Source organism: Oncorhynchus nerka, linkage group LG14 (assembly GCF_034236695.1).
Source record: "Oncorhynchus nerka isolate Pitt River linkage group LG14, Oner_Uvic_2.0, whole genome shotgun sequence".
In the NCBI taxonomy this organism is placed as follows: domain Eukaryota; kingdom Metazoa; phylum Chordata; class Actinopteri; order Salmoniformes; family Salmonidae; genus Oncorhynchus; species Oncorhynchus nerka.
This window is the reverse complement of record NC_088409.1, coordinates 73294279-73321657: the sequence shown is the minus strand read 5'-3', so window position 1 is coordinate 73321657 and position 27379 is coordinate 73294279. Positions and strand designations below refer to the sequence as shown.

At 54.3% G+C, this 27379-nt stretch overlaps 1 protein-coding gene across 3 annotated transcripts in view; it reads right to left on the bottom strand.

The window, feature by feature from the left end:
- cadm1b (cell adhesion molecule 1b) overlaps positions 1-27379 on the bottom strand; it is a 184278-nt gene that overhangs the window by 91155 nt on the left and 65744 nt on the right. The gene's annotated exons all lie outside the window — the stretch shown is intronic.

Here is a 27379-nt window from a genome sequence, read left to right as displayed (position 1 = left end):
GTCTCTCTCTGTCTGTCCCTGTGTTATCTATTCCACAGTCTGTGAATGGCAGGCAGGACTTCAGCCACTCTCCTATCAGCAGTGACACATCACAAGGGTTACACAGGATATCCATTAGCCCAAAGCTGCCGTTTGACACGCTCCAAGTGAATTGTACTCATCCTGACACAATGCCATCTGAGGCTGAGGCCGGCCCGCGGTGGCGTGGAGCTAACTCACTGGGAATTACCAAGTAAGCAGCCAAAAAACATGTCAATACCTCTCTATTACAGAAACATGACTTGATATACAATATAATTTGCAGTATGTAGTAATGTAGTAATGTTCAAAACTATCTACAGGTAGCTAGAGCCTCAAAATGGACATATTATTGACACAATATGACAGACACAGGTAACAGAATGGTATCTGGTTACTAGCTGCGTGGTTAGACCTGCTAATACAATGTACAAAACTAACACCAGCTCAGGCTAAAAAGGGTCATATTTTTCAGGTAAAAAGACTGGTGACTTTCCTGCCATCTGGTGACCTCTTAAATGAGACACGGAGACATTTCTTCCCCAGAGCAGCCCTGTGTGATGGTGTCTCAAATCATTTGTGATTCCTCCCTCCCCAGGTGTCCTTCATTTCCATTCAGGTCACTCTTTCGACCGTGTTAAACAAATAATATTACACACAGATTGCAATACGATTGCAATTTCTCCGCTTGGCAAATTACACGGGAAGCCAGGAGAAATTGAAAAACTGGCAGCGGCACAGGTATCTGACAGGGGCTGTGACCATGATGAAGAGTCTTCCACTAAGCATTGTTTACTTGGCCAAATATCAGAGCTTTCCATAGTCCCCACCTCCTGTTCCCAGCCTGCCAGCCTAATAAACAGAAGGGGAGAGCTGCCAAAACTTTGCAAATAAGGAGCACCAACAGACCAATGATGGCTACAGCCTGTGGAACAATGCTGTTCTAACTGCCTGGCTGAAAGGTCATTTCATCTCTGCTACTGCTTAACTAGAGGACCTTAGCATGGCCTGGAGGGCTACTGGTTAGGAGAGCTACTGGCCTGGAGGGCTACCGGTTAGGAGGGCTACTGGCCTGGAGGGCTACCGGCCTGGAGGGCTACTGGTTAGGAGGGCTACTGGCCTGGAGGGCTACTGGTTAGGAGGGCTACTGGTCAGGAGGGCTACTGGCCTGGAGGGCTACTGGTTAGGAGGGCTACTGGCCTGGAGGGCTACTGGCCTGGAGGGCTACTGGTTAGGAGGGCTACTGGCCTGGAGGGCTACCGGCCTGGAGGGCTTACCGGCCTGGAGGGCTACTGGCCTGGAGGGCTACTGGCCAGGAGGGCTACTGGTCTGGAGGGCTACTGGTTAGGAGGACTACTGGTTAAGAGGGGAGGGCTACTGGTTAGGAGGGCTCCTGGTTAGCTAGAGGACCTTAGCATGGCCTGGAGGGCTACTGGTTAGGAGGGCTACCGGCCTGGAGGGCTACCGGCCTGGAGGGCTACTGGTTAGGAGGGCTACTGGCCTGGAGAGCTACTGGCCTGGAGGGCTACTGGTCAGGAGGGCTACTGGCCTGGAGGGCTACCGGCCTGGAGGGCTACTGGTTAGGAGGGCTACTGGCCTGGAGGGCTACTGGTTAGGAGGACTACTGGTTAAGAGGGCTACTGGTTAGGAGGGCTACCGGCCTGGAGGGCTACTGGCCTGGAGGGCTACTGGTTAGGAGGGCTACTGGCCTGGAGGGCTACTGGCCAGGAGGGCTACTGGTTAGGAGGACAACTGGTTAAGAGGGGAGGGCTACTGGTTAGGAGGGCTACTGGTTAGGAGGGCTACCGGCCTGGAGGGCTACTGGTTAGGAGGACTACTGGTTAAGAGGGCTACTGGTTAGGAGGGCTACTGGTCTGGAGGGCTTGGAGGGCTACCGGCCTGGAGGGCTACCGGCCTGGAGGGCTACTGGTTAGGAGGGCTACTGGTTAGGAGGGCTACTGGCCTGGAGGGCTACGGGCCTGGAGGGCTACTGGTTAGGAGGGCTACAGGCCTGGAGGGCTACTGGCCTGGAGGGCTACTGGTTAGGAGGGCTACTGGTTAGGAGGGCTACTGTCCTGGAGGGCTACTGGCCAGGAGGGCTACTGGTCTGGAGGGCTACTAGTTAGGAGGACTACTGGTTAAGAGGGGAGGGCTACTGGTTAGGAGGGCTACTGGTTAGGGGGGCTACTGGTTTGGAGGGCTACTGGCCTGGAGGGCTTGGAGGGCTACTGGCCTGGAGGGCTACCGGCCTGGAGGGCTACTGGTTAGGAGGGCTACTGGCCTGGAGGGCTACTGGTTAGGAGGACTACTGGTTAAGAGGGGAGGGCTACTGGTTAGGAGGGCTACTGGTTAGCTAGAGGACCTTAGCATGGCCTGGAGGGCTACTGGTTAGGAGGGCTACCGGCCTGGAGGGCTACCGGCCTGGAGGGCTACTGGTTAGGAGGGCTACTGGCCTGGAGAGCTACTGGCCTGGAGGGCTACTGGTCAGGAGGGCTACTGGCCTGAAGGGCTACCGGCCTGGAGGGCTACTGGTTAGGAGGGCTACTGGCCTGGAGGGCTACTGGTTAGGAGGACTACTGGTTAAGAGGGCTACTGGTTAGGAGGGCTACCGGCCTGGAGGGCTACTGGTTAGGAGGGCTACTGGCCTGGAGGGCTACTGGCCAGGAGGGCTACTGGTTAGGAGGACTACTGGTTAAGAGGGGAGGGCTACTGGTTAGGAGGGCTACTGGTTAGGAGGGCTACCGTTCTGGAGGGCTACTGGCCAGGAGGGCTACTGGTTAGGAGGACTACTGGTTAAGAGGGGAGGGCTACTGGTTAGGAGGGCTACTGGTTAGGAGGGCTACCGTTCTGGAGGGCTACTGGTTAGGAGGACTACTGGTTAAGAGGGCTACTGGTTAGGAGGGCTACTGGCCTGGAGGGCTTGGAGGGCTACTGGCCTGGAGGGCTACCGGCCTGGAGGGCTACTGGTTAGGAGGGCTACTGGCCTGGAGGGCTACTGGCCAGGAGGGCTACTGGTCTGGAGGGCTACTGGTTAGGAGGGCTACTGGCCTGGAGGGCTACTGGTTAGGAGGACTACTGGTTAAGAGGGCTACTGGTTAGGAGGGCTACTGGCCTGGAGGGCTACCGGCCTGGAGGGCTACTGGCCAGGAGGGCTACTGGTCTGGAGGGCTACTGGTTAGGAGGACTACTGGTTAAGAGGGGAGGGCTACTGGTTAGGAGGGCTACTGGTTAGGAGGGCTACTGGCCTGGATGGCTACTGGTTAGGAGGGCTACTGGCCTGGATGGCTACTGGTTAGGAGGACTACTGGTTAAGAGGGCTACTGGTTAGGAGGGCTACTGGCCTGGAGGGCTTGGAGGGCTACTGGCCTGGAGGGCTACCGGCCTGGAGGGCTACCGGTTAGGAGGGCTACTGGCCTGGAGGCCCACTGGCCAGGAGGGCTACTGGTTAGGAGGGCTACTGGTTAGGAGGGCTACTGGTTAGGAGGACTACTGGTTAGGAGGACTACTGGTTAAGAGGGCTACTGGTTAGGAGGGCTACTGGCCTGGAGGGCTACTGGCCTGGAGGGCTACTGGCCTGGAGGGCTACTGGCCTGGAGGGCTACTGGCCAGGAGGGCTACTGGTTTGGAGGGCTACTGGCTAGGAAGACTACTCGTTAAGAGGGGAGGGCTACTGGTTAGGAGGGCTACTGGTTAGGAGGGCTACCGGCCTGGAGGGCTACTGGTTAGGAGGACTACTGGTTAAGAGGGCTACTGGTTAAGAGGGCTACTGGCCTGGAGGGCTTGGAGGGCTACTGGCCTGGAGGGCTACCGGCCTGGAGGGCTACCGGTTAGGAGGGCTACTGGCTTGGAGGGCTACCGGCCTGGAGGGCTACCGGCCTGGAGGGCTACTGGCCTGGAGGGCTACTGGTTAGGAGGGCTACTGGCCTGGAGGGCTACTGGCCAGGAGGGCTACTGGTCTGGAGGGCTACTGGTTAGGAGGACTACTGGTTAAGAGGGGAGGGCTACTGGTTAGGAGGGCTACTGGTTAGGAGGGCTACTGGTTTGGAGGGCTACCGGCCTGGAGGGCTACTGGTTAGGAGGACTACTGGTTAAGAGGGCTACTGGTTAGGAGGGCTACTGGCCTGGAGGGCTTGGAGGGCTACTGGCCTGGAGGGCTACCTGCCTGTAGGGCTACTGGTTAGGAGGGCTACTGGCCTGGAGGGCTACTGGTTAGGAGGACTACTGGTTAAGAGGGCTACTGGTTAGGAGGGCTACTGGCCTGGAGGGCTTGGAGGGCTACTGGCCTGGAGGGCTACCGGCCTGGAGGGCTACTGGTTAGGAGGGCTACTGGCCTGGAGGCCTACTGGCCAGGAGGGCTACTGGTTAGGAGGGCTACTGGTTAGGAGGCCTACTGGTTAGGATGGCTCCTGGCCTGGAGGGCTACCGGCCTGGAGGGCTACTGGTTAGGAGGGCTACTGGCCTGGAGGGCTACTGGCCTGGAGGGCTACTGGTTAGGAGGGCTACTGGTTAGGAGGGCTACTGGCCAGGAGGGCTACTGGTCTGGAGGGCTACTGGTTAGGAGGACTACTGGTTAAGAGGGGAGGGCTACTGGTTAGGAGGGCTACTGGTTAGGAGGGCTACTGGTTAGGAGGGCTACTGGTTTGGAGGGCTACCGGCCTGGAGGGCTACTGGTTAGGAGGACTACTGGTTAAGAGGGCTACTGGTTAGGAGGGCTACTGGCCTGGAGGGCCTGGAGGGCTACTGGCCTGGAGGGCTACTGGTTAGGAGGGCTACTGGTTAAGAGGGCTACTGGTTAGGAGGGCTACTGGCCTGGAGGGCTTGGAGGGCTACTGGCCTGGAGGGCTTGGAGGGCTACCGGCCTGGAGGGCTACTGGTTAGGGGGGCTACTGGTTTGGAGGGCTACTGGCCTGGAGGGCTACTGGTTAGGAGGACTACTGGTTAAGAGGGCTACTGGTTAGGAGGGCTACTGGCCTGGAGGGCTTGGAGGGCTACTGGCCTGGAGGGCTACCGGCCTGGAGGGCTACTGGTTAGGAGGGCTACTGGTTAGGAGGGCTACTGGTTAGGAGGGCTACTGGCCTGGAGGGCTACCGGCCTGGAGGGCTACTGGTTAGGAGGGCTACTGGCCTGGAGGGCTACTGGTTAGGAGGGCTACTGGCCTGGAGGGCTACTGGCCAGGAGGGCTACTGGTCTGGAGGGCTACTGGTTAGGAGGACTACTGGTTAAGAGGGGAGGGCTACTGGCCTGGAGGGCTACTGGCCAGGAGGGCTACTGGTCTGGAGGGCTACTGGTTAGGAGGACTACTGGTTAAGAGGGGAGGGCTACTGGTTAGGAGGGCTACTGGTTAGGAGGGCTACTGGCCTGGAGGGCCTAGAGGGCTATAGGCCTGGAGGGCTACCGGCCTGGAGGGCTACTGGTTAGGAGGGCTACTGGCCTGGAGGCCTACTGGCCAGGAGGGCTACTGGTTAGGAGGGCTACTGGTTAGGAGGACTACTGGTTAAGAGGGGAGGGCTACTGGTTAGGAGGGCTACTGGTTAGGAGGGCTACTGGTCAAGAGGGCTACTGGTCAAGAGGGCTACTGGTCAGGAGGACTACTGGTTAAGAGGGCTACTGGTTAAGAGGGCTACTGGCCTGGAGGGCTTGGAGGGCTACTGGCTTGGAGGGCTACCGGCCTGGAGGGCTACTGGTTGGAGGGCTACTGGTTAGGAGGGCTACTGGTTAGGAGGGCTACTGGCCTGGAGGGCTACTGGCCTGGAGGGCTACTGGTTAGGAGGGCTACTGGCCTGGAGGGCTTGGAGGGCTACCGGCCTGGAGGGCTACTGGTTAGGAGGGCTACTGGCCTGGAGGGCTACTGGTTAGGAGGACTACTGGTTAAGAGGGCTACTGGTTAGGAGGGCTACTGGCCTGGAGGGCTTGGAGGGCTACTGGCCTGGAGGGCTACCGGCCTGGAGGGCTACTGGTTAGGAGGGCTACTGGCCTGGAGGCCCACTGGCCAGGAGGGCTACTGGTTAGGAGGGCTACTGGTTAGGAGGACTACTGGTTAGGAGGACTACTGGTTAAGAGGGCTACTGGTTAGGAGGGCTACTGGCCTGGAGGGCTACCGGCCTGGAGGGCTACTGGCCTGGAGGGCTACTGGCCTGGAGGGCTACTGGCCAGGAGGGCTACTGGTTTGGAGGGCTACTGGCTAGGAGGACTACAGGTTAAGAGGGGAGGGCTACTGGTTAGGAGGGCTACTGGTTAGGAGGGCTACCGGCCTGGAGGGCTACTGGTTAGGAGGACTACTGGTTAAGAGGGCTACTGGTTAAGAGGGCTACTGGCCTGGAGGGCTTGGAGGGCTACTGGCCTGGAGGGCTACCGGCCTGGAGGGCTACCGGTTAGGAGGGGTTAGGAGGGCTACTGGTTAGGGAGGGCTACTGGCCTGGAGGGCTACTGGCCTGGAGGGCTACCGGCCTGGAGGGCTACTGGCCTGGAGGGCTACTGGCCTGGAGGGCTACTGGTTAGGAGGGCTACTGGCCTGGAGGGCTACTGGCCAGGAGGGCTACTGGTCTGGAGGGCTACTGGTTAGGAGGACTACTGGTTAAGAGGGGAGGGCTACTGGTTAGGAGGGCTACTGGTTAGGAGGGCTACTGGTCAAGAGGGCTACCGGCCTGGAGGGCTACTGGTTAGGAGGACTACTGGTTAAGAGGGCTACTGGTTAGGAGGGTTACTGGCCTGGAGGGCTTGGAGGGCTACTGGCCTGGAGGGCTACCTGCCTGTAGGGCTACTGGTTAGGAGGGCTACTGGCCTGGAGGGCTACTGGTTAGGAGGACTACTGGTTAAGAGGGCTACTGGTTAGGAGGGCTACTGGCCTGGAGGGCTTGGAGGGCTACTGGCCTGGAGGGCTACCGGCCTGGAGGGCTACTGGTTAGGAGGGCTACTGGCCTGGAGGCCTACTGGCCAGGAGGGCTACTGGTTAGGAGGGCTACTGGTTAGGAGGCCTACTGGTTAGGATGGCTCCTGGCCTGGAGGGCTACCGGCCTGGAGGGCTACTGGTTAGGAGGGCTACTGGCCTGGAGGGCTACTGGTTAGGAGGGCTACTGGTTAGGAGGGCTACTGGCCAGGAGGGCTACTGGTCTGGAGGGCTACTGGTTAGGAGGACTACTGGTTAAGAGGGGAGGGCTACTGGTTAGGAGGGCTACTGGTTAGGAGGGCTACTGGTTAGGAGGGCTACTGGTTTGGAGGGCTACTGGCCTGGAGGGCTACTGGTTAGGAGGACTACTGGTTAAGAGGGCTACTGGTTAGGAGGGCTACTGGCCTGGAGGGCCTGGAGGGCTACTGGCCTGGAGGGCTACTGGTTAGGAGGGCTACTGGTTAAGAGGGCTACTGGTTAGGAGGGCTACTGGCCTGGAGGGCTTGGAGGGCTACTGGCCTGGAGGGCTTGGAGGGCTACCGGCCTGGAGGGCTACTGGTTAGGAGGGCTACTGGCCTGGAGGGCTACTGGTTAGGAGGACTACTGGTTAAGAGGGCTACTGGTTAGGAGGGCTACTGGCCTGGAGGGCTTGGAGGGCTACTGGCCTGGAGGGCTACCGGCCTGGAGGGCTACTGGTTAGGAGGGCTACTGGTTAGGAGGGCTACTGGTTAGGAGGGCTACTGGCCTGGAGGGCTACCGGCCTGGAGGGCTACTGGTTAGGAGGGCTACTGGCCTGGAGGGCTACTGGCCTGGAGGGCTACTGGTTAGGAGGGCTACTGGCATGGAGGGCTACTGGCCAGGAGGGCTACTGGTCTGGAGGGCTACTGGTTAGGAGGACTACTGGTTAAGAGGGGAGGGCTACTGGTTAGGAGGGCTACTGGCCTGGAGGGCCTAGAGGGCTATAGGCCTGGAGGGCTACCGGCCTGGAGGGCTACTGGTTAGGAGGGCTACTGGCCTGGAGGCCTACTGGCCAGGAGGGCTACTGGTTAGGAGGGCTACTGGTTAGGAGGACTACTGGTTAGGAGGACTACTGGTTAAGAGGGGAGGGCTACTGGTTAGGAGGGCTACTGGTTAGGAGGGCTACTGGTCAAGAGGGCTACTGGTTAGGAGGACTACTGGTTAAGAGGGCTACTGGTTAAGAGGGCTACTGGCCTGGAGGGCTTGGAGGGCTACTGGCTTGGAGGGCTACCGGCCTGGAGGGCTACTGGTTAGGAGGGCTACTGGTTAGGAGGGCTACTGGTTAGGAGGGCTACTGGCCTGGAGGGCTACCGGCCTGGAGGGCTACTGGTTAGGAGGGCTACTGGCCTGGAGGGCTTGGAGGGCTACCGGCCTGGAGGGCTACTGGTTAGGAGGGCTACTGGCCTGGAGGGCTACTGGTTAGGAGGACTACTGGTTAAGAGGGCTACTGGTTAGGAGGGCTACTGGCCTGGAGGGCTTGGAGGGCTACTGGCCTGGAGGGCTACCGGCCTGGAGGGCTACTGGTTAGGAGGGCTACTGGCCTGGAGGCCCACTGGCCAGGAGGGCTACTGGTTAGGAGGGCTACTGGTTAGGAGGACTACTGGTTAGGAGGACTACTGGTTAAGAGGGCTACTGGTTAGGAGGGCTACTGGCCTGGAGGGCTACTGGCCTGGAGGGCTACTGGCCAGGAGGGCTACTGGTTTGGAGGGCTACTGGCTAGGAGGACTACTGGTTAAGAGGGGAGGGCTACTGGTTAGGAGGGCTACTGGTTAGGAGGGCTACCGGCCTGGAGGGCTACTGGTTAGGAGGACTACTGGTTAAGAGGGCTACTGGTTAAGAGGGCTACTGGCCTGGAGGGCTTGGAGGGCTACTGGCCTGGAAGGCTACCGGCCTGGAGGGCTACCGGTTAGGAGGGCTACTGGTTAGGAGGGCTACTGGCCTGGAGGGCTACCGGCCTGGAGGGCTACCGGCCTGGAGGGCTACTGGCCTGGAGGGCTACTGGCCTGGAGGGCTACTGGTTAGGAGGGCTACTGGCCTGGAGGGCTACTGGCCAGGAGGACTACTGGTCTGGAGGGCTACTGGTTAGGAGGACTACTGGTTAAGAGGGGAGGGCTACTGGTTAGGAGGGCTACTGGTTAGGAGGGCTACTGGTTTGGAGGGCTACCGGCCTGGAGGGCTACTGGTTAGGAGGACTACTGGTTAAGAGGGCTACTGGTTAGGAGGGCTACTGGCCTGGAGGGCTTGGAGGGCTACTGGCCTGGAGGGCTACCTGCCTGTAGGGCTACTGGTTAGGAGGGCTACTGGCCTGGAGGGCTACTGGTTAGGAGGACTACTGGTTAAGAGGGCTACTGGTTGGAGGGCTACTGGCCTGGAGGGCTTGGAGGGCTACTGGCCTGGAGGGCTACCGGCCTGGAGGGCTACTGGTTAGGAGGGCTACTGGCCTGGAGGCCTACTGGCCAGGAGGGCTACTGGTTAGGAGGGCTACTGGTTAGGAGGCCTACTGGTTAGGATGGCTCCTGGCCTGGAGGGCTACCGGCCTGGAGGGCTACTGGTTAGGAGGGCTACTGGCCTGGAGGGCTACTGGCCTGGAGGGCTACTGGTTAGGAGGGCTACTGGTTAGGAGGGCTACTGGCCAGGAGGGCTACTGGTCTGGAGGGCTACTGGTTAGGAGGACTACTGGTTAAGAGGGGAGGGCTACTGGTTAGGAGGGCTACTGGTTAGGAGGGCTACTGGTTAGGAGGGCTACTGGTTTGGAGGGCTACCGGCCTGGAGGGCTACTGGTTAGGAGGACTACTGGTTAAGAGGGCTACTGGTTAGGAGGGCTACTGGCCTGGAGGGCTACTGGCCTGGAGGGCTACTGGTTAGGAGGGCTACTGGTTAAGAGGGCTACTGGTTAGGAGGGCTACTGGCCTGGAGGGCTTGGAGGGCTACTGGCCTGGAGGGCTTGGAGGGCTACCGGCCAGGAGGGCTACTGGTTAGGAGGGCTACTGGCCTGGAGGGCTACTGGTTAGGAGGACTACTGGTTAAGAGCGCTACTGGTTAGGAGGGCTACTGGCCTGGAGGGCTTGGAGGGCTACTGGCCTGGAGGGCTACCGGCCTGGAGGGCTACTGGTTAGGAGGGCTACTGGTTAGGAGGGCTACTGGCCTGGAGGGCTACCGGCCTGGAGGGCTACTGGTTAGGAGGGCTACTGGCCTGGAGGGCTACTGGCCTGGAGGGCTACTGGCCAGGAGGGCTACTGGTCTGGAGGGCTACTGGTTAGGAGGACTACTGGTTAAGAGGGGAGGGCTACTGGTTAGGAGGGCTACTGGTTAGGAGGGCTACTGGTTAGGAGGGCTACTGGTTTGGAGGGCTACCGGCCTGGAGGGCTACTGGTTAGGAGGACTACTGGTTAAGAGGGCTACTGGTTAGGAGGGCTACTGGCCAGGAGGGCCTAGAGGGCTATAGGCCTGGAGGGCTACCGGCCTGGAGGGCTACTGGTTAGGAGGGCTACTGGCCTGGAGGCCTACTGGCCAGGAGGGCTACTGGTTAGGAGGGCTACTGGTTAGGAGGACTACTGGTTAGGAGGACTACTGGTTAAGAGGGGAGGGCTACTGGTTAGGAGGGCTACTGGTTAGGAGGGCTACTGGTCAAGAGGGCTACTGGTCAAGAGGGCTACTGGTTAGGAGGACTACTGGTTAAGAGGGCTACTGGCCTGGAGGGCTACCGGCCTGGAGGGCTACTGGTTAGGAGGGCTACTGGTTAGGAGGGCTACTGGTTAGGAGGGCTACTGGCCTGGAGGGCTACCGGCCTGGAGGGCTACTGGTTAGGAGGGCTACTGGCCTGGAGGGCTTGGAGGGCTACCGGCCTGGAGGGCTACTGGTTAGGAGGGCTACTGGCCTGGAGGGCTACTGGTTAGGAGGACTACTGGTTAAGAGGGCTATTGGTTAGGAGGGCTACTGGCCTGGAGGGCTTGGAGGGCTACTGGCCTGGAGGGCTACCGGCCTGGAGGGCTACTGGTTAGGAGGGCTACTGGTTAGGAGGACAACTGGTTAGGAGGACTACTGGTTAAGAGGGCTACTGGTTAGGAGGGCTATTGGCCTGGAGGGCTACCGGCCTGGAGGGCTACTGGCCTGGAGGGCTACTGGCCTGGAGGGCTACTGGCCAGGAGGGCTACTGGTTTGGAGGGCTACTGGCTAGGAGGACTACTGGTTAAGAGGGGAGGGCTACTGGTTAGGAGGGCTACTGGTTCGGATGGCTACCGGCCTGGAGGGCTACTGGTTAGGAGGACTACTGGTTAAGAGGGCTACTGGTTAAGAGGGCTACTGGCCTGGAGGGCTTGGAGGGCTACTGGCCTGGAGGGCTACCGGCCTGGAGGGCTACTGGTTAGGAGGGCTACTGGTTAGGAGGGCTACTGGCCTGGAGGGCTACCGGCCTGGAGGGCTACTGGTTAGGAGGGCTACTGGCCTGGAGGGCTACTGGCCTGGAGGGCTACTGGTTAGGAGGGCTACTGGCCTGGAGGGCTACTGGCCAGGAGGGCTATTGGTCTGGAGGGCTACTGGTTAGGAGGACTACTGGTTAAGAGGGGAGGGCTACTGGTTAGGAGGACTACTGGTTAAGAGGGGAGGGCTACTGGTTAGGGAGGGCTACTGGTTAGGAGGGCTACTGGTTAGGAGGGCTACTGGTTTGGAGGGCTACCGGCCTGGAGGGCTACTGGTTAGGAGGACTACTGGTTAAGAGGGCTACTGGTTAGGAGGGCTACTGGCCTGGAGGGTTTGGAGGGCTACTGGCCTGGAGGGCTACCGGCCTGGAGGGCTACTGCTTAGGAGGGCTACTGGCCTGGAGGGCTACTGGTTAGGAGGACTACTGGTTAAGAGGGCTACTGGTTAGGAGGGCTACTGGCCTGGAGGGCTTGGAGGGCTACTGGCCTGGAGGGCTACTGGCCTGGAGGGCTACCGGCCTGGAGGGCTACTGGTTAGGAGGGCTACTGGCCTGGAGGCCTACTGGCCAGGAGGGCTACTGGTTAGGAGGGCTACTGGTTAGGAGGGCTACTGGTTAGGATGGCTCCTGGCCTGGAGGGCTACCGGCCTGGAGGGCTACTGGTTAGGAGGGCTACTGGCCTGGAGGGCTACTGGCCTGGAGGGCTGCTGGTTAGGAGGGCTACTGGCCTGGAGGGCTACTGGCCAGGAGGGCTACTGGTCTGGAGGACTACTGGTTAGGAGGACTACTGGTTAAGAGGGGAGGGCTACTGGTTAGGAGGGCTACTGGTTAGGAGGGCTACTGGTTAGGAGGGCTACTGGCCTGGAGGGCTACCGGCCTGGAGGGTCTACTGGCCTGGAGGGCTACTGGCCAGGAGGGCTACTGGTCTAGAGGGCTACTGGCTAGGAGGACTACTGGTTAAGAGGGGAGGGCTACTGGTTAGGAGGGCTACCGGCCTGGAGGGCTACTGGTTAGGAGGACTACTGGTTAAGAGGGCTACTGGTTAAGAGGGCTACTGGCCTGGAGGGCTTGGAGGGCTACTGGCCTGGAGGGCTACCGGCCAGGAGGGCTACTGGTTAGGAGGGCTACTGGTTAGGAGGGCTACTGGTTAGGATGGCTCCTGGCCTGGAGGGCTACCGGCCTGGAGGGCTACTGGTTAGGAGGGCTACTGGCCTGGAGGGCTACTGGCCTGGAGGGCTACTGGCCTGGAGGGCTACTGGCCAGGAGGGCTACTGGTCTGGAGGACTACTGGTTAGGAGGACTACTGGTTAAGAGGGGAGGGCTACTGGTTAGGAGGGCTACTGGTTAGGAGGGCTACTGTTTAGGAGGGCTACTGGCCTGGAGGGCTACCGGCCTGGAGGGTCTACTGGCCTGGAGGGCTACTGGCCAGGAGGGCTACTGGTCCAGAGGGCTACTGGCTAGGAGGACTACTGGTTAAGAGGGGAGGGCTACTGGTTAGGAGGGCTACTGGTTAGGAGGGCTACCGGCCTGGAGGGCTACTGGTTAGGAGGACTACTGGTTAAGAGGGCTACTGGTTAAGAGGGCTACTGGCCTGGAGGGCTTGGAGGGCTACTGGCCTGGAGGGCTACCGGCCTGGAGGGCTACTGGTTAGGAGGGCTACTGGTTAGGAGGGCTACTGTTTAGGAGGGCTACTGTTTAGGAGGGCTAACGGCCTGGAGGGCTACTGGTTAGGAGGGCTACTGGCCTGGAGGGCTACTGGCCTGGAGGGCTACTGGTTAGGAGGGCTACTGGCCTGGAGGTCTACTGGCAAGGAGGGCTACTGGTCTGGAGGGCTACTGGTTAGGAGGACTACTGGTTAAGAGGGGAGGGCTACTGGTTAGGAGGGCTACTGGTTAGGAGGGCTACTGGTTTGGAGGGCTACCGGCCTGGAGGGCTACTGGTTAGGAGGACTACTGGTTAAGAGGGCTACTGGTTAGGAGGGCTACTGGCCTGGAGGGCTTGGAGGGCTACTGGCCTGGAGGGCTTGGAGGGCTACTGGTTAGGAGGGCTACTGGCCTGGAGGGCTACTGGTTAGGAGGACTACTGGTTAAGAGGGCTACTGGTTAGGAGGGCTACTGGTCTGGAGGGCTTGGAGGGCTACTGGCCTGGAGGGCTACCGGCCTGGAGGGCTACTGGTTAGGAGGGCTACTGGCCTGGAGGCCTACTGGCCTGGAGGGCTACTGGTTAGGAGGGCTACTGGTTAGGAGGACTACTGGTTAGGAGGACTACTGGTTAAGAGGGGAGGGCTACTGGTTAGGAGGGCTACTGGTTAGGAGGGCAACTGGTCAAGAGGGCTACTGGCCTGGAGGGCTACTGGTTAGGAGGACTACTGGTTAAGAGGGCTACTGGTTAAGAGGGCTACTGGCCTGGAGGGCGTGGAGGGCTACTGGCCTGGAGGGCTACTGGCCTGGAGGGCTACCGGCCTGGAGGGCTACTGGTTAGGAGGGCTACTGGTTAGGAGGGCTACTGGCCTGGAGGGCTACTGGCCAGGAGGGCTACTGGTCTGGAGGAAGAATGGTTAGGAGGACTACTGGTTAAGAGGGGAGGGCTACTGGTTAGGAGGGCTACTGGTTAGGAGGGCTACTGGTTAGGAGGGCTACTGGTTTGGAAGGCTACCGGCCTGGAGGGCTACTGGTTAGGAGGACTACTGGTTAAGAGGGCTACTGGTTAGGAGGGCTACTGGCCTGGAGGGCCTGGAGGGCTACTGGCCTGGAGGGCTACCGGCCTGGAGGGCTACTGGTTAAGAGGTCTACTGGTTAAGAGGGCTACTGGATAGGAGGGCTACTGACCTGGAGGGCTTGGAGGGCTACTGGCCTGGAGGGCTTGGAGGGCTACCGGCCTGGAGGGCTACTGGTTAGGAGGACTACTGGTTAAGAGGGCTACTGGTTAGGAGGGCTACTGGCCTGGAGGGCTTGGAGGGCTACTGGCCTGGAGGGCTACCGGCCTGGAGGGCTACTGGTTAGGAGGGCTACTGGCCTGGAGGCCTACTGGCCAGGAGGGCTACTGGTTAGGAGGGCTACTGGTTAGGAGGACTACTGGTTAGGAGGACTACTGGTTAAGAGGGGAGGGCTACTGGTTAGGAGGGCTACTGGTCAAGAGGGCTACTGGCCTGGAGGGCTACTGGTTAGGAGGACTACTGGTTAAGAGGGCTACTGGTTAAGAGGGCTACTGGCCTGGAGGGCTTGGAGGGCTACTGGTCTGGAGGGCTACCGGCCTGGAGGGCTACTGGTTAGGAGGGCTACTGGTTAGGAGGGCTACTGGTTAGGAGGGCTACTGGCCTGGAGGGCTACTGGCCAGGAGGGCTACTGGTCTGGAGGGCTACTGGTTAGGAGGACTACTGGTTAATAGGGGAGGGCTACTGGTTAGGAGGGCTACTGGTTAGGAGGGCTACTCGTTTGGAGGGCTACCGGCCTGGAGGGCTACTGGTTAGGAGGACTACTGGTTAAGAGGGCTACTGGTTAGGAGGGCTACTGGCCTGGAGGGCCTGGAGGGCTACTGGCCTGGAGGGCTACTGGCCTGGAGGGCTACTGGTTAGGAGGGCTACTGGTTAAGAGGGCTACTGGTTAGGAGGGCTACTGGCCTGGAGGGCTTGGAGGGCTACTGGCCTGGAGGGCTTAGAGGGCTACCGGCCTGGAGGGCTACTGGTTAGGAGGGCTACTGGCCTGGAGGGCTACTGGTTTGGAGGACTACTGGTTAAGAGGGCTACTGTTTAGGAGGGCTACTGGCCTGGAGGGCTTGGAGGGCTACTGGCCTGGAGGGCTACCGGCCTGGAGGGCTACTGGTTAGGAGGGCTACTGGCCTGGAGGCCCACTGGCCAGGAGGGCTACTGGTTAAGAGGGGAGGGCTACTGGTTAGGAGGGCTACTGGTTAGGAGGGCTACCGGCCTGGAGGGCTACTGGTTAGGAGGACTACTGGTTAAGAGGGCTACTGGTTAAGAGGGCTACTGGCCTGGAGGGCTTGGAGGGCTACTGGCCTGGAGGGCTACCGGCCTGGAGGGCTACTGGTTAGGAGGGCTACTGGTTAGGAGGGCTACTGGTTAGGAGGGCTACTGGCCTGGAGGGCTACCGGCCTGGAGGGCTACTGGTTAGGAGGGCTACTGGCCTGGAGGGCTTGGAGGGCTACTGGCCTGGAGGGCTACCGGCCTGGAGGGCTACTGGTTAGGAGGGCTACTGGCCTGGAGGGCTACTGGTTAGGAGGACTACTGGTTAAGAGGGCTACTGGTTAGGAGGGCTACTGGTTAGGAGGGCTACTGGTTTGGAGGGCTACTGGTTTGGAGGGCTACCGGCCTGGAGGGCTACCGGTTAGGAGGGCTACTGGTTAGGAGGGCTACTGGCCTGGAGGGCTTGGAGGGCTACTGGCCTGGAGGGCTACCGGCCTGGAGGGCTACTGGTTAGGAGGGCTACTGGCCTGGAGGGCTACTGGTTAGGAGGACTACTGGTTAAGAGGGCTACTGGTTAGGAGGGCTACTGGTTAGGAGGGCTACTGGCCTGGAGGGCTTGGAGGGCTACTGGCCTGGAGGGCTACTGGTTAGGAGGGCTACTGGTTAGGAGGGCTACTGGCCTGGAGGCCTACTGGCCAGGAGGGCTACTGGTTAGGAGGGCTACTGGTTAGGAGGGCTACTGGTTAGGAGGACTACTGGTTAGGAGGACTACTGGTTAAGAGGGGAGGGCTACTGGTTAGGAGGGCTACTGGTCAAGAGGGCTACTGGCCTGGAAGGCTACTGGTTAGGAGGACTACTGGTTAAGAGGGCTACTGGTTAAGAGGGCTACTGGCCTGGAGGGCTTGGAGGGCTACTGGCCTGGAGGGCTACCGGCCTGGAGGGCTACTGGTTAGGAGGGCTACTGGTTAGGAGGGCTACTGGTTAGGAGGGCTACTGGCCTGGAGGGCTACCGGCCTGGAGGGCTACTGGTTAGGAGGGCTACTGGCCTGGAGGGCTTGGAGGGCTACTGGCCTGGAGGGCTACCGGCCTGGAGGGCTACTGGTTAGGAGGGCTACTGGCCTGGAGGGCTACTGGTTAGGAGGACTACTGGTTAAGAGGGCTACTGGTTAGGAGGGCTACTGGTTAGGAGGGCTACTGGTTTGGAGGGCTACTGGTTTGGAGGGCTACCGGCCTGGAGGGCTACCGGTTAGGAGGGCTACTGGTTAGGAGGGCTACTGGCCTGGAGGGCTTGGAGGGCTACTGGCCTGGAGGGCTACCGGCCTGGAGGGCTACTGGTTAGGAGGGCTACTGGCCTGGAGGGCTACTGGTTAGGAGGACTACTGGTTAAGAGGGCTACTGGTTAGGAGGGCTACTGGTTAGGAGGGCTACTGGCCTGGAGGGCTTGGAGGGCTACTGGCCTGGAGGGCTACTGGTTAGGAGGGCTACTGGTTAGGAGGGCTACTGGCCTGGAGGCCTACTGGCCAGGAGGGCTACTGGTTAGGAGGGCTACTGGTTAGGAGGGCTACTGGTTAGGAGGACTACTGGTTAGGAGGACTACTGGTTAAGAGGGGAGGGCTACTGGTTAGGAGGGCTACTGGTCAAGAGGGCTACTGGCCTGGAAGGCTACTGGTTAGGAGGACTACTGGTTAAGAGGGCTACTGGTTAAGAGGGCTACTGGCCTGGAGGGCTTGGAGGGCTACTGGCCTGGAGGGCTACCGGCCTGGAGGGCTACTGGTTAGGAGGGCTACTGGTTAGGAGGGCTACTGGTTAGGAGGGCTACCGGCCTGGAGGGCTACCGGCCTGGAGGGCTACTGGTTAGGAGGGCTACTGGCCTGGAGGGCTACTGGTTAGGAGGGCTACTGGCCTGGATGGCTACTGGCCAGGTGGGCTACTGGTCTGGAGGGCTACTGGTTAGGAGGACTACTGGTTAAGAGGGGAGGGCTACTGGTTAGGAGGGCTACTGGTTAGGAGGGCTACTGGTTAGGAGGGCTACTGGTTTGGAGGGCTACTGGCCTGGAGGGCTACCGGTTAGGAGGACTACTGGTTAAGAGGGCTACTGGTTAGGAGGGCTACTGGCCTGGAGGGCCTAGAGGGCTATAGGCCTGGAGGGCTACCGGCCTGGAGGGCTACTGGTTAGGAGGGCTACTGGCCTGGAGGCCTACTGGCCAGGAGGGCTACTGGTTAGGAGGGCTACTGGTCAAGAGGGCTACTGGCCTGGAGGGCTACTGGTTAGGAGGACTACTGGTTAAGAGGGCTACTGGTTAAGAGGGCTACTGGCCTGGAGGGCTTGGAGGGCTACTGGCCTGGAGGGCTACCGGCCTGGAGGGCTACTGTTTAGGAGGGCTACTGGTTAGGAGGGCTACTGGTTAGGAGGGCTACTGGCCTGGAGGCCTACTGGCCAGGAGGGCTACTGGTTAGGAGGGCTACTGGTTAGGAGGACTACTGGTTAGGAGGACTACTGGTTAAGAGGGGAGGGCTACTGGTTAGGAGGGCTACTGGTTAGGAGGGCTACTGCTTAAGAGGGCTACTGGCCTGGAGGGCTACTGGTTAGGAGGGCTACTGGTTAGGAAGGCTACTGGTTAAGAGGGCTAGGTGGGTTTGGGAAGCCTAAGGATTAAAATGACCCGGATAAATGCTTTAGACAAATGTACATGCAAGGAGCAACACACAAGAAACAGAAGTTAGTATTGTATGGACACCTTCATTCCAGACCAAATGGATAGCTACATATCTGTAATAATATTTAAACTGTGAAACACCAGGTCCCAAGGGAGGTCCTACTTTGAGGCATATTTTCCCTCACGCTCAACAATTAGAGATCGGAAGAGTATATCTTGAACATGACCCGATGATTTAGTATAAACATATACAGTAAACACACACATCCATGGTTAAAACACACACACAAAACACACAAAACACATCTGCTCAACTCAGAGAGAGAGAGAGCTATGACAGGAGTAAAGTGGTTATCTGAGATAAGAAATGCTTATCCTTCACCTGAAATCCTTTTTCAGACTCCACATTTTATCTGTCAGAGACACCTGTTGTAATAACAACTCAAATGGATGCAGAAACATGGAGTATTCACCTGCCAATATCCTTTTAGAACCACGGGGAGAAAATGAAGCTATATAATATCCCCCCTTTTAAGTCGTTCCTTGATGTGGAAATCTTTATACAAGTCAAGCCATCCGGTGAATGCAAACAGATTTCTAAAAAACAGCATTTTTCTACCTAGAAGCACATCGATATGATTATGAATGGTAACTCCTCTGGAAACAAATGCATATAATATAAAAATAATTGTTTTGCTTTATAAGCTCATTTAAGTACACACATTTTAATATTACTCTAAACATACTTTTTCTATGCTATGTTAAGCATGAGGATCTCAGCTAGTTTTCCTCTCTGTCTCTATTGATCATGTCAAAGCATCTCTTTGCTTAGGGGCCTTTCTGTTGTGACAAGCTCCAGACATGCTTCCAGCACCCTGTGTTTTAGGCTGAAAACCGGTGTTTATGTGGATGACAGAGGGTTTTGCCCAGAACTATGTGGTGTGATAGCAAATTGATCCAGTCCTTTTGAGTTGTGAAGAAGGAATATACTTGACCTGTTGGCCTTGAGGAAATGTTGTGTTGATATAGCAGTAAAATACAGGTTTGGACCTGACTGGAGAATTATGGTAACGTTAGTAGCAAACAATTGATGAATTTTCTCTTTTTGGGGCTTTTGTGGATAGTTCTATTCTGTAATAGCATGGAATCCTCTGAGGGATTCATCTAGACATAACAGACAACTATACTGAGCGCCGAACTGTGGCATTTTTATTTTTAATTTTGTGATATCCAATTGTGATCTTGTCTTATTGCTGCAACCCCCTGATGGGCTCGGGATAGGCGAAGGGTGAGTCATGGGTCAACCCGCCCGCTTAACCCGGAAGCCAGCCGCACCAATGTGTCGGAGGAAACACCATCCAACTGGCGACCGAGGTCAGCCTGCAGTCGCCTGGCCTGTCAGAAGGAGTCACTAGACAGAAAGGAGCAAAGTCAAAAAAACCTGGCCAAACTCTCACGACGCTGGGCCAATTGTGCGCCGCCCTATGGGACTCTTGGTCACGGCCAGTTGTGACACAACCTGGGATCAAACCCAGGTCTGTAGTGTCGCCTCAAACACTGCAACGCAGTGCCTTAGACCGCTTGCGCCACTCGGGAGGCCCTGTGGCTTTAAAAAAAAAGATATACAGTATGTCTTTGCTTTACTTGCATACTTGGGCATACTGTTTCACAGGATTTCAAATTAGGCTACTGTAGCATGCATCTGTAGTGTTAATTTTTCAGAGTAAATGACTCACGGACACTAGAGAAGCTTAACCAAGTTGAATTCTTCCCAAAGGGTCGACACAGCTGTATTCAAATAAAGACATGTTTCCACCACTACAAGTATATATACTCCACTTTAGACACTCCTAGTTCTCTAAAATCCTTACATCTTATGGTTCCACAGGAAGAGGGTAATAGGATAATAAACCATCATTTCTCCCTTCAGGGGATCTTACCTGACCTCAACCCCTCCTTCGCCTAATCCACAGTCCATCCGCTTCCCTTATAATAATCCTGTGACTTCCTCCTGTCCACCCAACACATTCCAAGACATCTGTCTTTCTACACAGAACCATTGACTTCTGATGTAAAAAAACAGTATCTTACTCTCCTTAATATACTATGCTTCTGATCTATCATGTCTCTAGTATATCAATGTTCAAAGTTTACCCCGAATCCAACGTGAGCAAGAATGTGAATAAGTCTGCATCAAATCATGTATCTCTATATTGCAACAGCAGTGTATGCCACACAGATGCTGCTTTCTAAAGTAAAAGGAGAATCTCATACAGTATATGATCAGAGATATGTGAAACATTAAGAAATTAGGACGGATAAGAGAGTAATTTAAAAACATCTTCCACACAAACTTTTCTCAGAGCATCAGTTCTGTATTAGCAGGGCTTGACTGTAAGTGTTTTAATGTGGTATTGATTAGTGGGGTCATTAGCACTGATTACAATCTTCAGCTATCATCCCAGTGCTCTTTGAGTGTTTGGACTGTAGATGAGCTGACTGGAGGGAGAGCAGGGAGAGCAGAGCAGCCCGTGGAGGGGACGGGAGGGATGTTACATGCAGAGTAGCAGGCAGCGCTTGATAGGCTAGCTGTGATTTAGTGTTCCCCAGCCAGGGCAGTGCTGTTGATTGAGGAGAGCATTACATCACAGTTGATAGATCCGAGAGAGAGAGGCCCACAGCAGAGTGGAGCTACATCAATGGCTTCTGACAGTGGCGTTGGTTCTGTTGACAACTGATGGAAATGGGTTGGTGAAGAAAACACTGAAATTATGCACACAAACAATGCGTACACACACACACGGAAGCACAGACACATAAGGAATAGTACACCTAACTAAATAACAACGAGACTGCGGTTCTAAGATAAATGATATGTTTGACTGTCTGTCGCTGTTTCTAAGGTATATATTTTGGCAGCAGCAGTCCCAGACTGAGACAGTGTTTACATGACAACCCACACAGACTAAGATCTCCTCTGAATACATGACTGCAGTCAATATGGAGGGTCAAACCATAACAGAACAACAAAAAGACAGCTGCTCAATACATATGGAATTACAGTTAAAAAAAAAAAAGCATTTCAATTATTTTGAATTAATGATTAAGGATCTATATAATCATCCACCCATATACCAAAACATTTAGCAATTCTTACGATTCATAATTGTATTGTAATTGTGTATAGTTTCCGGAGAACACAATGATTCCCTCTACAGCACCACCTTTCCTCTCCCACCCAGCAGCAACAGCAGCACCACAGCAAATCCTGCTATTGGGCCAAAATACCAATTATTATCAACACAAATGCTAATGTGACCTTTAATATAAATACAACATTATGAACGAGATTTGAATTCAATAGCTGTCAGGCATGAAACACATTTGCTCATTTGACAGGGACCTACAGCAATGTCTATGTATATTAATTGAAGTCAGACTAGTTTAGTGCTATAAAATACAAACATGTCAGTGGATTTAACAACGCTAGACAAACATTGTATTGGGTTGATAATGCTGCCTGCACAAGGATTTGACTGATTTGATGATGTGAGACAGACACTAGTTTATGCATAATAGGCCATTTCTCTGGTCAACATCAAATTCTCAATTGTAGTAGAAAGACATTGAAAACATAAACTGGACATTGTCTCTGACCTTGCAACCAGATTCCACAATAACTCAAAATATGTTTTTTTGTGGCAAAAGACTATTCCCCCAATATCCTAAAATGAAATGCAACAGAGACTTTGGCCAAGAGGAACATGTGTCACATATCCAATTACCTGCAGAGAGCTCAGCGATACAAATGAACACTGATAAAAATGCCTTCAATTTCCTTTATCAGACAGTGGAACTCCCAGCCACTGATCCTCAATAAGACACTGGGAGATGACAGGACGCTAGTAGTGTATGGTGGTGCTATGTTATATAGGTCTGAGATGAGGGATATCTCTGTTCCACACATCACCACACTGACTCCATAGCACTGTTCCATACAATACACTCTCTCTCACATGAACACGCACACATAACTCTCTTCCATACCTAAAAACACACTCACGCACTCACTCACCTGAACTGAACACACACTCCACAGACAATGGAATGTTAATCATGACTCCGATACTAACAGATACACTTTGTAATAAATTCATAAGACTATTCCCTCAGTGTCGTGAGGATACACACACACACACACTAGCACGCACACGTGGGGCGGCAGGAAGCCTAGTGGTTAGAGAGTTGGGCCAGTAACTGAAAGGTTGCTAGATCGATTCCCCGAGCTGACAAGGTAAAAATCTGTCGTTCTGCCCCCGAACAAGGCAGTTAACCCATTGTTCCTAGGCCGTCATTGTAAATAAGAATTTGTTCTTAACTGACTTGCCTAGTTTTTTTTTTTTTTTTACACACACACACAATGATAAGGCCCATGGCAATATTACTGGTACAATAATTGTGTCAGGCAACTCATTATCTCACTTAATGGTATTGGCATAATTAAGCCATGCAAGAGTGTCATACCACCCTAAACTATTAACGACAATAATACTCCCTGCCTGCAGTGTAATCTAAATACACATCAAACACGCCTTTGGATGCACTATCATTTAAACATATTACACAGTACAACCACAAACCTGAGAGTCATTCACTTAATTCTAAAATAACCTGCTTTCTGAATAACCAGGCCCACAGCCTAAAGCAGCGGTTCCTAAATTACAGGGTCACCTGTGGGATCACCTGATATGAAAATGTATATATAAGAAGAAAATATATATATATCCTAAATATATATATATGTATTATAATATTGTTTTTGTATCTCAAAACCATTGTAATGTGGTTAACCTTAATCTAAATGAAAATGATTGAAATCTAAAAGATCAAATTCAACCAGAGCTCCCTTATATCAGGGGAAAAGGCTGAATCATTCCCACGGTGAATGGCTAGGCCTGCTATGATATGAAACCACACACTATTGCAGAGGCTTTGACATTACTGGTCACAATTGATATGGTGAAAACAATGTGTGGGGAGGCAGAGTCAAAGAAACTCACGTCAATACCTTTGTCAGATAACACTGTTAAATGAAGAATGTATGCTATTGCTAGCAATCAAAAGTGAACTCTGACTGAACGATTCAAAAACTCCCCAGCTTATGCTCTCCAAATGGACATTAGCTGTGAGGGCCGAGACGCCCATGCATTGACTTTTGTTCGCTATATGTCGGAGGAGGCTATTCACGAGGACATATTGTTCTGTCTCACGATTCCCGAGAATGAAACGGCACAGGAGATGTTCAGTGTGCTGCAAGGCTACTTTGACAAAAAAACTAATTCCATGGGATCGAATGGTGGGCTTTTGCACAGATGGGGCTCCATCTATGGCGGGATGGCGGGCAGTCTCTGCACTCTGGTTATGAATATGTCTCGCTCTGTTATATGGACGCATTGTATGATACACCGAGAGCAACTGGCAGCAAAAGAGCTGAGTACAGAACTCTGAGATACTGCAACAGGTAATTTCGATTGTAAACTACATCAAACCACATCTACTGTACATACGCCTGTTTGCAAAATGAATTGGAGATATGGGATCAGAGCAGGACAATGTTCTATTTGGTGGTTATTGAGGTGGAGTGTTGGAAAGATTTTCCACATTGAGAGAGGAACTGTAGTCATTCACAATGGATGTAAAAAACAAAAAACAGGCTTGGATGACTTTCTGTGTAATGAAAAGAAAATGTCTCATTGCCTATGTAACAGACGTATTTGGGAAACTGAACAAACTGAACGCAAATGTGTAGGGGAAATACAAAAACATTCTACAGATGAGAGACCAAATCAGTGGATTCAGAGGAAAAAAATATTTTTGGAGAGAGTGTCTTTTAAAAGCGAACCATGCCCCCTTCCCTTGGCTGTGCATGTTTCTAACAGAAAACAGCATCAGTAAGTGTCCCACACAAGTGATGACTTCTCATCTCCAACACTTGGAAGAGCACATTGGAATCTACTTCCCAATCCGTTTAACTGTGATCCTGGCTCAGTTGACATGCCGGTAAGTGAAATGGAACATCTGATCATGCTGTCATGTCACCGAATGCTGTAGACAACGCATTCACGGGTCTCTACGGAGGTTTCTGACTCAAAGGGAACACCCTGCCGTCTCCCCCTGAGCATTAAAAGTCATGGTACTCTTTACCAGCTCATATCTATGTGAAGCTGGATTCAGTGCTCTCGTCTGCATTAAAACCTAATATCGATCCAGGTTGGATGTGACAGCAGAGATGAGGTGCGCTCTGTCGACCACGCTCCCTGACTTTGACAAGCTCTGACGCGACATGCATCAAGCCACACCCATCTCATTAGTGGCGGTGAGGTAAGAGATATTATGTCAGACTCATTTGCAATTGACTGTCAAAGCCCCACATTAAAAGCATGTGATGGTGAGAAGACAATCAGAAATACTGTTAGAACATCTTTCAATTGACTGCCATTGCCCCAAATAAAAAAGTAAATATTGTCTGTTAATTACATAATTATTTTCATATGGTTGCGAGAAATTTAAGATATCAAAATGGGGTCGTGGCCAAAGAAGTTTGGGAACCCCTGGCCTAAAGCCTTATGACTGTACAGTTATCGCAGTGAAAACAGTGCCAGCAGAGTAGGGTTGAATATGTATAACAGAGTGCTCAAGTGCGCACTGATTTAAAGCAATGATATTCGAGTGATATGCTGTTTTAAAACATATTTATTTGTGGCTGCAAATAAAAATATATATCAATTTGCAATTAAAAAGTAAGGTGACCCCCTAAAGCTAGATGGAATTGTGTAAATTAGACATGCATTCAGTCCTTATATTATCCTACTGTAGCAAAGGCTATGCTCCAGCAAATGTAGGTCTAATTGTCACAAGAAAAAAAGTTCCCATAATGAGATGATACATGCATTGTGAACTGCGCTCCACAGCCTACTGAGGTGCGCTGTCTGTCCCCACCCTGAGCGTTGATGATTGATCATGCAGATAGCAGCGAGAAACCAGATTTAGATATATCATTTTATAGTTCCATTTCACGTCATGCTGTTCATAGAAATAATTTATAATCATTTACCTGTTTCTCGCAGTTATTTATCCCGGTGAAAAGGGAGTGGGTTTTGGTGGTTCCCGCTTTTCAACCCTACTGCAGAGGGCTTTGTGTATATGAAAGCATGGGAGCTTTTTCTCACTACAATAATATTACATTCAATTTCTTGTACCGATATGCTAGTCAGCTTTTAGTTTGCTCTGAGTCAACTCTTTCACATCCCATTCAGGCAGTGACTGTCTGTTGAGGCCTGCTCTCCAGATTGGGGTGAGATGAGGGTTTAGTCTCATGCCTCCAGCACCATCTGCTCCATAGGGCTGCTTTTAGACATGCTGAATAGAGAGTAATGTAGATGCACTTTGTGATTATCAGCGCAACTGCTTCATCAATGGAGAGGCAGAGGCAGAGGCAGAGGAAGAGGCAGAAGCAGAGGCAGAGAGAGAGAGCGAGAGTATGTGTAATGTTTACTGTTAATTTTGGTTGTTTTTCACTTTATATATTCACTTTGTATGTTGTCTACCTCACTTGCTTTGGCAATGTTAACACATGTTTCCCATGCCAATAAAGCCCTTGAATTGAATTGAATTGAATTGAGAGAGAGAGAGAGAGAGAGAGAGAGAGAGAGAGAGAGAGAGAGGGAGAGAGGGAGAGAGAGAGAGCCCCCTGAAGGTACATATAAACAGTGGATTATGGATTAACAGATCAATCACCCATCTCTATCATTCCACACTAATTATTACAGTTTATGCACATTGGTACAACGTTTTATTTCCTCAAACGATAGCATAGGTTCCATTTCAAGACGTGTAGTTGAAGGTAATATCAAGGTGTGCCAGTGAGTGAGATGACTGTGATATTTCACTGATCCCTCTGGACCAGGCAGGAACAGGAAAGGAAAGCAGCCCAGAAGTAAAGCTGAAGAGAGTGTTTCTACTGTATGTCAGTGGGCTCATCTTAAAGCCTCGCTCATCGAAAGCACGCCTCTTCTCCCTCCCTCTCTCCCTCCTGTTCTCAACCCTACTCTTCCCCCTCCCCTCCTCTACCCTCTTCCCCTCCTCTCATCTTCCCTCTTCCTCTTCCCCTTCCTCTCTCTCCCCTTCTCTCCCCTCCTTTCTTCTCTGCCCTACTCTTCCCCTCCCCTCTCCCCTCCTCTACCCTACTCTTCCCCCTCCTCACATCTCACCTCCTCTAGTCTCCTCTTCCCCTTCCTCTCTCTCCCCTTCTCTCCCCTCCTTTCTTCTCTGCCCTACTCTTCCCCCTACTCTCTCCCCTTCTCTACCCTACTCTTCCCCCTACTCTCTCATCTTCTCTATCCTACTCTTCCCCCTACTCTCTCATCTTCTCTATCCTACTCTTCCCCTACTCTTTCCCCTTCTCTACCTTACTCTTCCCCCTCCTCTCCTCTCCCTTCTATACCCTACTCTTTCCCCTACTCTCTCCTCTTCTCTACCATACTCTTCCCCCTCCTCTCATCTCACCTCCTCTAGCCTCCTCTTCCCTTCCTCTCTCTCCCCTTCTCTCCCTCCTTTCTTCTCTACCCTACTCTTCCCCCTACTCTCTCCCCGACTCTCCCCCTCCTCTCCCCTTCTCTACCCTCCTCTCCCCTTCTCTACCCTACTCTTCACCTTACTATCTCCTCTTCTCTACCCTACTCTTCCCCGCCTCTCTCCTCTTCTCTTCTCTACCCTACTCTTCCCCCCACCTCTCTTCTCTACCCTACTCTTCCCCCTACTATCTCCTCTTCTCTACCCTACTCTTCCCCTACTCTCTCCTATTCTCTACCCTACTCTCCCCCTACTCTCTCCTCTGCTCTACCCTACTCTTCCCTCTACTCTCTCCTCTTCTCTACCATACTCTCTCCTCTTCTCTACCCTACTCTTCCCTCCTCTCTTCTCTACCCTACTCTCCCCCTCCTCTCCTCTCTTCTCTACCCTACTCTTCCCCCTACTCTCTCCTCTATCCTACTCTTCCCCCTACTCTCTTCTCTACCCTACTCTTCCCCCTACTCTCTCCCCTTCTCTACCCTACTCTTCCCCCTACTCTCTCCTCTTCTCTACCCTACTCTTCCCCCTCCTCTCCTATTCTCTACCCTACTCTCCCCCTACTCTCTCATCTGCTCTACCCTACTCTTCCCTCTACTCTCCTCTTCTCTACCATACTCTCTCCTCTTCTCTACCCTACTCTTCCCTCCTCTCTTCTCTACCCTACTCTTCCCCCTCCTCTCCTCTCTTCTCTACCCTACTCTTCCCCCCCACCTCTCTTCTCTACCCTACTCTTCCCCTACTATCTCCTCTTCTCTACCCTTCTCTTCCCCCTACTCTCTCCTCTATCCTACTCTTCCCCCTACTCTCTTCTCTACCCTACTCTTCCCCCTACT